This window comes from Taudactylus pleione, unplaced genomic scaffold (assembly GCF_031769625.1).
Source record: "Taudactylus pleione unplaced genomic scaffold, aTauple2 ptg000156l, whole genome shotgun sequence".
NCBI lineage: Eukaryota > Metazoa > Chordata > Amphibia > Anura > Myobatrachidae > Taudactylus > Taudactylus pleione.
The window spans coordinates 2,166,546-2,182,935 of NW_028284558.1; the positions used below are offsets into that span (position 1 = coordinate 2,166,546).

General features: G+C 43.0%; 1 protein-coding gene and 1 non-coding gene across 5 annotated transcripts in view; both read right to left on the reverse strand.

Moving 5' to 3' along the window:
* The window catches only part of RBMS1 (RNA binding motif single stranded interacting protein 1), a 356,477-nt gene that overhangs the window by 289,707 nt on the left and 50,380 nt on the right, over positions 1-16,390 (reverse strand). The gene's annotated exons all lie outside the window — the stretch shown is intronic.
* LOC148521604 (U2 spliceosomal RNA) lies at positions 15,821-16,002 on the reverse strand. Its single transcript, XR_015878814.1, has one exon. It is a non-coding gene; the product is annotated as a U2 spliceosomal RNA (small nuclear RNA).

Here is a 16,390-nt window from a genome sequence, read left to right on the forward strand (position 1 = left end):
TTTGCAGATTATGAAAACAAAACGGTCTTAAGTAATACAAACGATGTTATAATTCTTTTCCCCAATTTATAATCGTGTTCAACTAGAACGGGCACATTTCCCATCAACTTCAGTGTGAGAACTGGCTCCATCTGCGAGTGCAGACAAAATGGAATACAGTTACTAATGTATGTGTTCAGAGATTGTTTATATTAACAGTTTGAAAACGGACTGGAACTGGCGTACAATGGGGGCCTTTTAGCATCATGCTGGCTTGAAAGAGCAGTTGAGCATTGCAGTTTAATTGTGTGTACTCCAGTGCTAGGCAACTGCAAAGCCTTACTGAAAACATTGGGAGCTCTGTCAAGTGCAGAAGCTGTACAGCAGTGTAGCAACGGTCTGCCTTCCTTTGTCAGCAAAACCCAGGGGGAGGCAATGATCTCTTTGTAATTTACACAAACATATTTTAGGCCTTATTTAAGGAGTGCACAATGACAAAAGCACAGCTCAAAATCACTTGATTTGCGCAAGTACACCTATAATTCAGGCAAAAGGCATTAAGTTTATAATGCAAGATGGCAGCCTTGGTTAAGAAGCAGACATTTACATCGGCCGATGGTGATAACCTGGGGAGATTCAGGGCTTTCATACCAAGACATTGAGAAGGAGCATTAGTGCGCCCAGCTAAGGGGAGCAGTGCCAAAATTTAATTTCATCTTGCTGAGAAAAAAAAAAGGGCTGAGAGTTACAGAAATATAGAGAATCGGAGCACAAGTGAAGCTAGAGCACCAAACTAGCAATTGAAAAACACTGTATTGATGATGTACAAATAGATTAAAAAAACATAAAACTACACAGAATAACCCCAAAAAATTAACTGACCTAGGAACAAGTGCTTTAAGATAGACAGCAGACTAGTTATAATAATTATCCAATGTGCACTATAGGAAGCAATAATTAAGTTATCACCAGTAATCAAGAATGCTTCAGTGTGGAAACATTATGTATTAACCACTTGACTGACACTGTCCTTTGCGATGCAACCATGCCAGGCTGAGCTTTCTCTGACAAGGCCGCATCTGATGCAACAACGTTAGAGAATTCCACTCAGACCCACTTACTCAGACCAAACTCTATAATTTTATATACAGTTAGGTGCATAAATATTGGGACATAATTTTCATATTTTGGCCCCTATTCACCAACCACAATGGCTTTGAAATGAAACAAACAAGATGTGCTTTAACTGCAGACTTTCAGATTTAATTTGAGGTTAATTACATCCAAATCAGGTGAACGGTGTAGGAATTACAACGGTTTCTATATGTGCCTCCCACTTTTTAAGGGGCTAAAAGTAATGGGACAAACTAAACAATCCTAAATCTAACTCTCACTTTTTAATACTTTGTTGCAAATCCTTTGCAGGCAATTACAGCCTGAAGTCTGGAACGCATAGACATCACCAGACGCTGGGTTTCATCCCTGGTGATGCTCTGCCAGGCCTCTACTGCAAATGTCTTCAGTTCCTGCTTGTTCTTGGGGCATTTTCCCTTCAGTTTTGTCTTCATCAAGTGAAATGCATGCTCAATCGGATTCAGGTGAGGGGATTGACTTGGCCATTGCATAACATTCCACTTTTTAGCCTTAAAAAACTCTTTGGTTGCTTTTGCAGTATGCTTCGGGTCATTGTCCATCTGCACTGTGAAGCGCCGTCCAATGAGTTCTGAAGCATTTGACTGAATATGAGAATATAATATTGCCCGAAACACTTCAGAATTCATTCTGCTGCTTTTGTCAGCAGTCACATCATCAATAAATACAAGGGAACCAGTTCCATTGGCAGCCATACATGCCCACGCCATGACACTACCACCACCATGCTTCACTGATGAGGTGGTATGTTTTGGATCATGAGCAGTTCCTTTCCTTCTCCATACTCTTCTCTTCCCATCACTCTGGTACAAGTTGATCTTTGTCTCATCTGTCCATAGGATGTTGTTCCAGAACTGTAATGGCTTTTTTAGATGTTGTTTGGCAAACGTTAATCTGGTCTTCCCATTTTTGAGGCTCAACAATGGTTTACATCTTGTGGTGAACCCTCTATATTCACTCTTGAGAAGTCTTCTCTTGATTGTTGACTTTGACACATATACACCTACCACCTGGAGAGTGTTCTTGATTTGGCCAACTGTTGTGAAGGGGTTTTTCTTCACCAAGGAGATAATTCTTCTGTCATCCACCACAGTTGTTTTCCGTGGTCTTCCGGGTCTTTTGGTGTTGCTGAGCTCTCCGATGCGTTCTTTTTTTAAGAATGTTCCAAATAGTTGATTTGGCCACACCTAATGTTTTTGCTATCTCTATGATGGGTTTGTTTTGATTTTTCAGCCTAATGATGGCTTGCTTCACTGATAGTGACAGCTCTTTGGATCTCATATTGATAGTCGACAGCAACTGATTCCAAATGCAAATGTCACACCTAGAATCAACTCCAGACCTTTTACCTGCTTAATTGATAATGAAATAACGAGGGAATAGCCCACACCTGTCCATGAAATAGCTTTTGAGTTGATAGTCCCATTACTTTTAGCCCCTTAAAAAGTGGGAGGCACATATAGAAACCGTTGTAATTCCTACACCATTCACCTGATTTGGATGTAATTACCCTCAAATTAAATCTGAAAGTCTGCAGTTAAAGCACATCTTGTTTGTTTCATTTCAAAGCCATTGTGGTAGTGAATAGAGGCCAAAATATGAAAATTCTGTCAATGTCCCAATATTTACGCACCTGACTGTATATACACCTTAAGACAGAGGTTACCAAACTCGGTCCTCAATACACCCTAACGGTCCAGGTTTTAAGGATATCACTGGTTGAGCACATATGGTTAAATCAAAAGACTGAGGTACTAATTAAGTCACCTGTGACCAAGCATGGTTATCCTGAAAACATGGACCATTAGGTTGCCTTGAGGACAGAGTTTGGGACCTCTGCCTTAATATTTTTTTTTAAACTGTATAAAATATTTATTTGTTTTAAATGTCCCCAAAATGGTTTAAAATAAATTGAAACAAAGTGCGTAAACACTAGTTTTTTAAACTCGATTCAGTATAATTTCATTAACAAATCAGCATATTTGTTAAAAAAAAAACTTATACGGAGTCATGTTAATTTAGCTATTATTATTTTATAATAAAACAAAATTGGGGGGACGGGGGAATTTTTTAGTATAGTAATTTAGTAATTTAAGAGGTTACATTGCAGCTAAAGTAGCGCTGCTAATGGATCATCGCGGAGCTATCCAATTAGCTCCGAAATGCCGCCCGACGCTGGCACTTATTTTTTTCGGGACCGGATGATGGGTATAATCGGTGAAAAATGTCTGTTTTTCGATGATCGCGGCTAATTGGATAAGCCCCTATGAATGTTGTATAACGGCATCTCTTGTCCCAAAATAATAGTAATATTAATATAATATAGTCTTGATATGGGTCTATTGTCCCAATAATCTAGAATAGTCCTAATAGGAACTGATCTAGAAAATGTGTGAACTCAGAAGATCAACACCTATATGCACGGAGGAGCTGTAAATTTGTTTATTCCTTGTGGCCATGAGGATTGTAGAAACTGTACGCCCCACAGACAAATGTTCATAACTTTATAAAGTGACCGTAGGCTGCCAGAAATGTATGTTTTATATAATCAACACTCGTACAGGATGCCGATGGTCATAATATCAGCGTCGGGATCCCGGCTCCAGTATCCCGACCACCGGCATCCTGAAAGTAAGTATCGGGGGATTGGGTAGGGTTAGGTTTAGGGCTTAGGCACCAGGAGGAGGGTTAGGTCTAGGGTGTGGGAAGGAGGAGATTAGGTTTAGGCACTAGGGGGGAACTTAGGTTTAGGCACCGGGGAGGGAGGGTTAGGGGTAAGGGTTAGCGGTAAGTAGCTTACCTTATAGTGTAGGGATTCTGACTGTCTGTATTCTGACCGGCGGCATCCTGACTGCCGGGAACCCATACCTAACCCGTCTTAAGATAGCTGCATAAGCAGGGGTTACATACCACAAAAGTAATGGGAGGCTGGTGTCTACTGCAGTTTGCATTGGTATAAACAGCTGTGACTGTGGAAGGAATTACCGTCCTCTAGGAGATGGTGGAAGGTGTTACTGGCGGTAGGTAAGGTAAATCAGCTGTCTGATGCATTTCATTGCATCCATGCAATTTCCTCAGAGAGTAAGGGTACATGAATGCTCCAGGGGCACTTTGGCATACCACAACTTTTACAAATGTTAAATTGGGACAAAATAGGCCCCCCCTTCCCATCTCCACCACATTCTGCCCAGATGTGCCCACTTTTGGCGGAAACTGCACCCTTTTTTCGGCCCGTGAATGGGACAATTGGGAAGCATGCCCTAGGAGATCTACACAACTGAGAAGTTGTGCTTCCAATTGGGCGCTATGGTCCCATCGCCATTGCTTCTTGCCTAAGTAGGCAGGAATTCGGGACAACATCCCCGACATACAGTGTCGCACTTGCCTGTGACAACATAGCCAAGTGCTAGATTTCTTTCTTAGCACTGACATGAAGGAGCAGCACTGATAGCTTCACGTGTAGGAAGTTATTGGCCTTTTTTCCTCCATGTTACTGGCCAGTGTGCCATGTGGGCACTGAATGATTGAGTCTCAGTGATGCAAGCGCCCCTAACCATTGGCAACCTAGGCAACTACCTTGCCTCCTTGAGCGCTATCCCTGAGTTAGTGCATTTTTATGGGATTTCCTTGCTGTATGTAAGGATGCACAGCAAAGAGTTGGAGATTATGTAGTTTATGTAATAGCCTGCAAAATGCAAGCTCCGGCGAGAATCCGGCAAGTCTGCCAATATTTTTAAAGTGGCAATCATTTAAAAGGCAAAACCAGGTTGGCTTTGCCTTTTAAACGATTGGCTCTTTAAAATGGTCAGACTCCAAGGCATCTTGTTAGGGTCTGCATCTCGCAGGCTATTATATAAGCCCCTAACACCTTGTTTGGTACTTATATATGTTGCACCTTCCAGATGTATATTGAGTAATGTGGGGAAAAAAAAAAAAAACAACACCACCATAGTAAACAAAAATGACATTTGCAACAAAAACAGATATGAATGAGGTGGCTTTGGTGGCATGGTCACACCTAGTGGGGGCATGTCTAGCACTACAGAAGCATGACTAGACCATGCTAGTCCCACTTCCCTGAAAACAACTTTGAAGTGATGCGTGCAACTGTACTATGTACAGAAAAAGAAAGTGATGATAAACTCTACTTCTGAATAAGAGTATTTTATACATTTACTAAAACCACTGAACCATTGTGTAGCAAAAAAAACAACATCGCTAAGAATGTTCATTTCTCGTTCCATTAACTTTAATTTTCTAACTTTATAAGAGGCTCCGCTGAGCATTCTACCAAATCAGTCTCTGACACAAAAGAATCAAAATAAAACTGCTTTTACTTCAAGCATTCTGTACACATGCTGGTTATAAGCAACCAATACGTTAAACATTGTAAGGGTACCAGAATGAACACCACTCAAATATCTTTGAAAGCTGGTCCAGATTTAGACATTATTCAGTTTCTGCAGATTTATTTTCCCATTTATATAAATCTTCCTTCATAGAAAGCCTTTTCATGCTGTAGTGGAATGTTTGAAGATGGGTTTTCAAAGCAGAGTGCTAATTGCAGGAGCTCTTATCAATGGAATTCAAAGTAGCACTGCTTGAGCACCATCCCTCTGTATTCTATACCAGGGTAAAAGGGCAAACAGTTGAGACTCTTGCATATTTGGCTAGTTGCCCTGATGTTGGGAAATATAATTGGACACCAGTCAACATCGTGTTTGTGGTTTTGCAAACTGGAGAAATGCCTACATTGTAGAAGGAGGAAAAATACTATACAACCAACACCTATTTAAAGATAAAATAAGAGGAAATATCTAGTTTCCAGAGTTTATGACAGATAAAGGAAATAGATACTCCAGAGACTCACTACTTGTTCCATCCAGGACATGATCTTCGAAACCCTGTGACCCTAAATGTGCTATTTCAGGATTCACCCATACGACGGATTCAGCTGCAAATTAAATATCAGAACATTTTAGTTTTTGAGAATATACGTAAATGAATTAGGATGTGACAGCTGAACCCTCTTGTCTCTTTGTTGGTCTGTTATTACCCAGTCTGGTTTTATTACTGTTCTAGGATTGTTTTGTGCCTAATTGTAAAGCACAATGGATTATGGTTGTGCTATACAAGTAAATGTTAATAAATAAATGTTAACAAAGGTCTGTTGGTAATGCAAAAATAGAAAGGGCAGGGCCATGATAAAGTGAATTTGCATTATTACTTGCTCTTCTAGGATCTCCGTAAGGTCCAAAAAGTCAGAAGAAAGTTATAGTAGCAGAGGCTGCTGCTTCTATGAGCCCCACAATTTGGGGAAACCATCTCCCCTGTGAAAGACCCGTGTGGATAGATTGTTTATAACCTTGGGTGGTATTTCATTCTTGCCAATTTTTCTGGAATGTCCTTTAAACCTGCCATAGACTGTACAATTAATGCAGATGTCTGGACGGATGATGGGAGGAATGATAGCCTGATAATTAAAGCACCTCCATACACTACACAATGTATGCAAGTGATCTTCATTCACTGCCTGGAGACAGCTTAATGACAGTCAGGAGGATCGGACAAGTTTAATAACCAAACTAAACAATTCAGACAACTTTTTAGCCATTTTCAGGCTGTGAACAATTATCGTTCATGTCCATACACTAAACAATAATCGTTCTGAACAGTTGTTTCATCAGCTGATATGAATCATTAGCGTTCAGTTTATGACCAGCTTCAGACTCCAGAAATAGCGAATGATCTGGAATCCAGAGATAGTCTGGCAATCTCGCGTGGTGGTGCACTGTGTGATGCTTATTAAGTCATCACTCTCCAAGAAGAGGAATAAGTACAGACTACATCTTTGTATTGGAGAGATCTCCAGTGTTTTCTCAAGATAAATGGCCAGTGATATAGAACTGTACACAGAATATGAGTAAGATTGAGCTATACTAGGATTGGAATGCATTATCAATAATTAGAATGCCAATGAAGAGAAGGGGTACAGCATTATTTGAAATCTGGCATGCCAACATGGTAGTTATGTAATGTAATAGATTGTAACCGTGTTGGCTTTAGAACTTTAAACATATTTAAAGTTCTAAAGTCGATACGGTAAATTGCATGCCAGGTAGGGGTATGCACCAACCACTTTTCGTGTTTTGGGTTTTGGTTTTGGATCTTTCTTCGTGTTTTGGATCTGGATTGGTTTTGCCAAAACCACCCTTCCGTATTTTGGGTTCTGGGTTTTGTGTTTTGGATCTGTATTTTTTTTTCTTTTTAAAAAGCATAAAAAAAGCTAAAATCACAGAATTTGTGGGTTTTTCTGCTCCTATGCTATTAACCTCAAAAACCTTAATTTCCACTCATTTCCAGTCTATTCTGAACACCTCACAATAGTGTTTTTATGTCCAAAAGGTTGCACCGAGGTAGCTGGATGACTATGCTAAGCGGCACGAGTGGGTAGCACAAACACGTGGCCCATCTAGGAGTGACACTGCAGTGGCAGACAGGATGGCAGTTTGAAAAACTAGGCCCCAAACAGTACATAATGCAAAGAAAAAAAAGAGGTGCAAGATGGAATTGTCCTCAGGCCCTCCCACCCACCCTTATGTTGTATAAACAGGACATGCACACTTTAACAAACCAATCATTTCAGCGCCAGGGTCTGCCACACGACTGTGGCTGAAATGATTGGTTCGTTTGGGCCCCCACAAAACAAGCTAGCAATTAATCTGTCCCTGCACAAACTGGCTCTACGGAGGTAAGATGTCGTCCTCAACCTCCTCATCCACCGATTCCTCACTCTCTTCAGTGTTGTGTACATCATCATCCTCACAGAGTATTAATTCGTCCCCGCTGGAATCCACCATCACAGGTCCCTCTGTACGTTCTGGAGGCTGGTCTCCCTGGAAGAGTTGATAATTCATTTTTATGAACATCATCTTCTCCACATTTTGTGGAAGCAACCTCCTACGCCTTTTTCGCTGACAAGGTTCCCGGCTGCACTAAACACTCTTTCGGAGTACACACTGGTGGGGGGGCAACTCAGGTAAAATAGAGCCAGTTTGTACAGGGGCCTCCAAATTGCCTTTTATCCTGCAAGTACAGGTACGGACTGTCTGACATGCCTACTTGGATGCTGTCACCGATGTAATCCTCCACCATTCTGTCAATGGTGACAGTATCATATGCAGTGACAGTAGACATGTCAGAAATTGTTGGCACGTCCTTCAGTCCGGACCAGATGTCCAAACCGGCCCTTGACTTATGACACAGGCGCACGCTTGGCGCTGCTGCTGTGTTGATGCACGTGCGGCTACTGCGCATACATTTCGCACACAAACAGAAAAAAAAAGAATTGTTTATTTTTTGTGGAGTGCACTTTGGGGGTTACACCACCTTTTAACAGACTTAAGGGACACAGGCGCATGCTTGGTGCTGCTCCTTTGTAGATGCACGTACAGTGCACACAATTCACAAACACAGAAGAAAATGTTATATTTTTGTTGGAGCGCACTTTGGGGGTTACACCACCCTTTAACAGACCGACGCACGCTTGTCGCTGCTGCTTTGAGGATGCAGGTGCGGCTACAGCCCACACAATTCACAAAGACAGAAAAAAAAGAAGAATTGTTTATTTTTTGTGGAGCGCACTTTGGGGATTACACCATCCTTTACAGACGCACGCTTAGAGCTGCTGCTTTGAGGATGCAGGTGCGGCCACGGCGCATACATTTCACACACAAACACAGAAAAAAAGAAGACTATTTTATTTTTGTTGGAGCGCACTTTGGGGGTTACACCACCCTTTAACAGACAGACGCACATTTGGCGCTGCTGCTTTGAGGATGCACGTACAGTGCACACAATTCACAAACACAGAAAAAAAATAATATTTTTTGGAGTGCACTTTGGGGGTTACAGCACCCTTTAACGGATGAGCCAGCCGGCTCTTTACTTATGACACAGGCGCATGCTTGGCGCTACTTTGTTGATGCACGTGCGGCTACTGCGCACACAATTCACAAACAGAAAAAAATATATATTTTTTGCACTTGGGGGGAGCACCCCTGATGGACAGAGCACCCCCTGGACAACACTACAGCACCCCTTTAGGACTGGGACACTGCACAGGACTTTGGAGTGGACACAGCCCCTATGGACAACTGACTGCACAACACAGCCCAGCCAACCCCTATGGACTTTGGAGGAGTGGACACAGCCCCTATGGACAACAGCAGCACAGCGCAGCACAACACTACACTGCACTGCAGGTGTATACAAACCTCAAGTCAGCTTATGAAACTGTTGTTTGCCCCCATATTGGCAGATCCGATCATATGTCCCTGTTTCTCATACATGTTTACAGGTCATTAGTTAGGAGAGTGCGACCGGTCAGACGTCTGGTAACTATATGGCCGGAGGACGCACTGACTAGATTACAGGATATGTTGGAATTCACAAACTGGGATTTGTTTATTGATGAGAGTAGGGTAAATGGCGATATAGATATTGACTCTCTAGCATCATTGATATTAGGTTACATCGGTTGCTGTACGGATAGTGTTACAGTAACAAAGAGTATTAAAATATTTCCCAACGTGAAGCCTTGGTTGAACGGGGAAGTTCGATCTCTACTCAAGGCTCGTGATAGAGCGTTTAAATCTGGTGATTTAGAAATGTTGAAATCTTCCAGGTGTGAATTGCAGAAAGGTATTAGGAGGGCTAAAATTAGTTACTCCGCAAAGATTGAAGCTAGAAGTCATGATAACAGGAATCCGAGAAGCCTGTGGCAGATGATCCAGGATATTACTGGTTGTAAAATAAAAAAGGAGGTGATTAGCAATGACAATAATCTATTAGCTGAAGATTTGAACCTGTTCTACTCTAGGTTTGATCAAGAGAATAGTTTTTCTGTTACGCCCCAAATTCCCCGGGTGGGGGAGTCTCCTCTTATGTTGGAGGAGTATGATGTGATTAAATGTCTACGTCGGGTTGATTTGTGTAAATCAGCCGGCCCGGATGGGATTAGCGGTAAAGTCCTCAAGGGGTGTGCAGACCAGTTAAGTTGGATATTAACGGTCTTATTTAATTTGTCCCTTTTTAATTGTGTAGTGCCGAGATGTTTTAAGAAGGCAAATATTGTTCCAGTTCCAAAAAAGGGGGTAGTAAAATGCCTTAATGATTATCGCCCAATTGCACTAACTTCATTGATAATGAAATGCTTTGAAAGGCTGGTATTAGGACATATTCAATCTTTTTTCCCAGTAGATTTTGATCCTTTTCAGTTTGCATATAGGAAAAATCGTTGCACTGATGATGCGGTACTTACAGCACTTCACTCTATTTTAGCTCATTTGGAAGTGAGGGATTCTTATGTTCGGATACTCTTTGTTGATTTTAGTTCTGCTTTTAATACGGTTATTCCCATCTCACTAACATCTAAGTTGTTTGACTTGGGGTTAAGTGGGTCTATTTGTAACTGGGTTTTAAACTTTTTAACTGATAGACCACAAGTAGTTAGAATTGGAGGTGCTGTGTCGGGGGAAGTGTTGATTAAGACTGGTGTTCCCCAGGGTTGTGTTCTCAGTCCCCTATTATACTCGCTATTTACCCACGACTGCGTGTCGACTTCTGATTCTGTGAAAATCATCAAATTTGCTGATGATATTGCAGTCGTTGGGTTAATTAGCAGGAATGATGAGTCCCATTATAGGAAAGAGATCAAAAATTTGGTTTCTTGGAGTGGTGATAATCACTTGCTCCTAAAAGGTGACAAGACAAAAGAACTGGTAATTGATTTTCGTAGGAGATGTTTAGAGCAGAAATTGCCAGTGTCTATTAACAACCAGGATGTTGATATAGTTGAGTCTTTTAAATTTCTGGGTATCCAGGTTGCGGCAGATTTGACATGGTCTTTAAATACACTGTCCCTAATTAAAAAGGCGCAACAGCGTTTGTTTTTCCTAAGACGTTTGAGGGCCTCGGGAGTTAGCAAAGTAACTATGCTAAACTTTTACAGATGCTCAATTGAGAGCATTCTGACGTTTGGTATCATTATCTGGTATGGCAACTGCACAGCGAGTGAAAGAAGTGCACTGGAACGGGTTGTTAGGACCGCCAGCAAAATCATTGGCGTGCAGTTGCCAACTATTCATGATGTTTATGGGCTTAGGGTTCTAAAGAGAACCAAAGGTATCATATCGGATCCAAGCCATCCATTTCATGAATTTTTTGATAAGCTCCCATCTTTAAAGCGGTTTAGAGTACTTCGGGCACGTACGAGTCGCTTGAGGGTTAGTTTTCTTCCATCTGCTGTGCGCATGTTGAATGCTATGATTGTATCTCTTTAGTTAATTTTAATTTTATTATTTTTGTGAAATTGTTTGTGATAACCTTTACCATGGATTGCTATTCACTGTTTTAAAAAAGTGCAATGTAATTTCGTCTGTCAAACTTGTTTTGCTGATGACAACAATAAATACAATACAATACACTACACTGCCCAGCAAGCCCCTATGGACAACAAACTGCACAACACAGCCCAGCCAGCTCCTATGGACAACAAACTGCACAACACAGCCCAGCCTGCCCCTATGGACTTTGGAGGAGTGGACACAGCCCCTATGGACAACAACAGCACAGCGCAGCACAGCACAGCACTACACTACACTACACAGCCCAGCCAACCCTAACTCCCACCCTCCCTCTTCACTGTCCACAGCCGAGTGAGAAAATGGCGCCGACGCGGGTACCTTATATAGAATCCAAAACCCGCGAGACCCGGAAGGCGGGATGATGACGTTTTGCCTCGATTTCAGATCCGAGTCAGGCGGGAAAAGTCGAGCCTGACTCGGATCGGCCTCGGATCGGGGGGGCTCGGATTTCAGAAATCTGAACCCGCTCACCCCTAATGCCAGGTTCCACATAACGCTGTCTCCAATGTCACCGTCGACAACTTAACTATATCCAGCTATGCTATTTATAATATATTCTCTATGTAATAAAATAATAAGCTGTATGCTATACAGAACTAAAGCTGAAGGATAATGTTATCTTCTATTTGTAGGACAATCTCACTATCCAGTTATCCTGAGGATACCCTCATTGGGAGGAGCTTGAAGTTCCCCTTTGGTAGTACACCATGCGTAGGTGTTCCTTGCACAATCTGGCTGAACGGATTTTGCAAAAGTAGGTAAATATGTGTTACTTTGGCCCCACAAATGTCTAGTTATGGCTCTGTGTTAAGAGATGCTTGCTCTGCTAGTTTACCAACAACTGCAAAGCAAAGGGTTAGATCTCATTAAAGGGGAGTAATTATTTTAAACCTTTGGATTGTAGCAAATATATCATCCTGACTGGATGTGGTTGGCTTCCTCTATCACGCCAGAGGATCCACCAACATTGTGTTCTCTCTTTGCCCTGACACCCTACTCCACAGATGTGAGATCCAGCAAGTATCCAGTTAATTGTGGGTATATCCACTCCGCAGAGCTTTGTATGGAGTCTACTCTCGCCCCTGAATGCACTTCTCTGCAGACGAGTCCACTAGTGCCTCCTGTGCAGAGGTGCGGTTTTCTAAACAGATGCCTTCATGCAAGCAAACATCTACCAAGCTAGTTCCTGTCTCCTGGGGCTCCCCCACCCAACTGAACTCCAACATGACCTTCCAAATGACTGTGGCATTAGGGCGTGCTCTGGTCTGGTCCAACCTTGCCACATCCATCGCACCACAGGTGGCCTTCATCCCTACAACAAATCCAGCAATCTCAACCATGGTCTCCCACTGGATATTCAACAATAACTCAAGCAAAATTTGGGCTTTCAAAAAGGTGCACATCAATAGTGCCACTGTCAGATCGAACCCCAATCGTTCTCCAACTGCTCTAGCTACTCTGATCAACCTCCAAGTGACTCCTCCTAACCAGAATCTGTGGCACCATACAAATAAAAAAAAATAAACAAATTTTTTTTTTGTAAAACATTTTTATAAATTTTTCAACAGTACAAAATAGAAAAAGTATTGACATTGGGACCATACAATTCGTCATCAACAGGTAAACAATGCAAGAATAATACAGCGTACAAACAATGGGATTTTGGTACTTACCAGTAAATCCTTTTCTCTGATTCCACAGGGGACACTGGAGGTGCTTACCCTGGGGTATAGAGGCGTGGAATACTGGAGCTGGCACTTTAAATAATTCAGAAGTGTGAAACTCTTCCCCCTCTATCCCCCATCAGCCCTCAGTTTAGAAAATGAAGACCGAGAGGAGATGGAGAACAACAGGAGTGAAAAGGAGAGAAGATCACACAACAACATATGAAACTAACTGAACAGGCAGGCAAAGAGTGCTGAGGTGGGCATCCAGTGTCCCCTGTGGAATCAGAGAAAAGGATTTACCGGTAAGTACCAAAATCCCATTTTCTCTTTCATCCACTAGGGGACACTGGAGGTGCTTACGCTGGGGACGTCCCAAAGTTTACCCCACGGGTGGGAGCGCTCTGAGGAACCTGCAGAACAATGCGGCCAAAACTTGATGCAGAAGCCGCAATTGTATCAACCCGTAAAACGTTAGAAAGGGTGAACCGATAACCAAGTGTCCGTATGGCACAATTGTAAGTGGAGGCACACCTCCCAGGTGCCCACGACACACCCACAGAACATGTGGAAAGAGTCGAATGGACACAGGATGCTGACGATCATATGCCTGACGGATAGTTAGTCTGATCCAACGAGCCAATGTCTGTTTGGCTGCTTGTCAACCCCTCCGAACAGCATCATAGAGGACAAAAAGCGTCTCGGACTAGCGGAGGACGCCATCCGAGCAACATAGATGCAGCAAGCTCAAACCACATCAGGAGTAGAGGAAACACCCAAGTCCTCTATCAAAAAAGGCACCACAATAGGCTGGTTTATGTGGAAAGCCAACACCGACATAGGAAGGAAAGCGGCTACCGTCCTGAGTTCCACCCCATCAACGTGAAAACACAAGGTAAGGCGGCTTATAGGACAGAGCCTCCAATTCCGGAACTCTGTGAGCCAAAGCCAGGAAGAGGACAGTCTTCCCAGACAAATACTAATACCAACCTCCTAAATAGGTTCCAAGATGGAAAACTGAAAATATAAAAGTACCAAATTTAAGTCCCAGGGAGCTGTAAGTGGTACAAAAAAGGTGGCTGCACACTCAAAACTTCCTGAAGAACGTCAGCACGACAGGTATGGGGGGCCAACTTGCGCTGAAAGAAAATGGAACAAGCAGAAAAAACCTGCACCTTTAAAAACCCCAAAGCGCAGGCCCGACTCTAATGCGGTTTGGAGAAAAACAGGAAAACCGGAAGTCCTAAACAGAAGGTCTTGACCTATACACCCGGTTATAGAAGAATGCCAGGTACAATGATAATGTGCAGCCAAAACCAGGTTCCTGTCGTGAAGCCTATATAGGATAACTGAGTCTGGGATGCCTCTGTGTCTTAAGATATCAGTTTCAAGAGCCACCCCATAAACGCAATTGCGCTAATCTGGGGTGTATGAAAAAGACCCTGAAGCAGAATACCCAGGTGTAAAGGAAGAGGTCATGGGACATCTGCTAGGAGGGACCGAAGATCCGAGAACCAACTTCTCCGAGGCCAGTTTGTAGCCCCAAGAAAGTCAAAGGCCGACTTGAGTTTCTTTCTATTTAGATGAAGAATTAAAGGGATAGGAGAAAACCGGTAAATGTCGTAGTTCGACGGAACTGTGAGAGTGTGTCGACAGCCTTCGCCTGTGGGTCCCTAGTACCTGACATGTATGCTGGGAGCTGATGATTCAAACTAGACGCCATGAAGTCCACTTGAGAACGATCTCATTGATGTACTAATGCATGGAACACGTCTGGGTGAAGCTTCCATGCTCTAGGATGGCTATCCCGGCTATTCTGCCTACAGAATTACTGACTGACTCACAGCCCGCCGGGGAATCTGAGAGACTTCCCACATGGCTATGCGACTTGAGTTTCTCCCTGGCGGTTGATGTAAGTGACGGCCGTTGCTTTCTGACTGAACTCTTACCGGAATAGGCCTTAGCAACTGTGCTGCTTCTAACAGAGCACTGTAAACTACTCTGAGTTCTAACCCATTTATGGGTCACTGTCTTTCTTGTGTGGACCATTGACCCTGAAATGATAGTTGAGGACCACTGCTCCCATTCTTGGAGACTGGCGTCCGTTGTCACTATTATCCAATTCCATACTCCGAATGGGATTGTACCCACCAGAGGGGAGCTACCCTGGTGGCCTGAGCCAAACGGATTAGTCGATGTAGATTCAGGTGAGATCCTGATCCCTGTGATAGCAGGTCTGGTTGGAACACTCGGAAGTGGAATCGTCCGAATTGTAGTGTCTTGAAAGCAGCTACCATCTTACACAAGAGACGCAGACAAAGAAGCAAGGACACCCTCTTCAGCCTAAGGACTAGCTGAACCAGCAGCCGGATATCCCAAGCTTTGTCATCCGGAAGGAAGATCCTGTGCAATACCGTATACCGGATCATCCCCATAAACTGGAGTCTCTGGCCGGACTGAGATTGGATTTCTTGAAATTGATTATCCAACCGTTAGTATTAAAGTCTAATATGACAGAGAAGTGTAAGAGAAGAGATTCCGATGGAACCTTGATTAACAGGTCGCCCGAATAAGGATTAATGTTCACTTCTGACGACCGAAGCGTGCACCGGTCTTGGAAGTATACCAAAACCAGGTCAATGCATAGAGCAAGCTCTTCTTCCATCCTCCTATTCAAACAATCCATTTAATATATGGCACCCAGACAGGGGCCGTATGAGATATTAAACTGATAAGAACAGATACTACCTTTGATCTTAGCCAAAAGGCCGAGAAGCGATCTTGCAAGGTTGTAAAATGCAGGAAGTGCGGTTCCCAAATGGGGACATGGAAATAAGCGAACATCCAAGGAAATTAGGAACTCCTCTGGTTCCAAGCTCGCAATGACAGACTGAAGTGACTCCATATTGAAACTATACATCGTCAGATACAGTTAAGGATCTCAGGGTTAAGATAGGCCTGTCTGATTCATCCGATTTGGGCACCACAAAGAGGTTTGAGTGAAACCCCCCACATCGTTGATACACTGGAACCGGAACTAGCCCCGTCTAACTTTGTAGAGACTGGATACCGTCCCGCAGAATCCTGGCCCTGTATGAATGTCTGTTAGCGAGCTCTCACTGCAGGAGATCCAAAGTGGGATGGAGGACAGTCATGCCACCTGTTTCT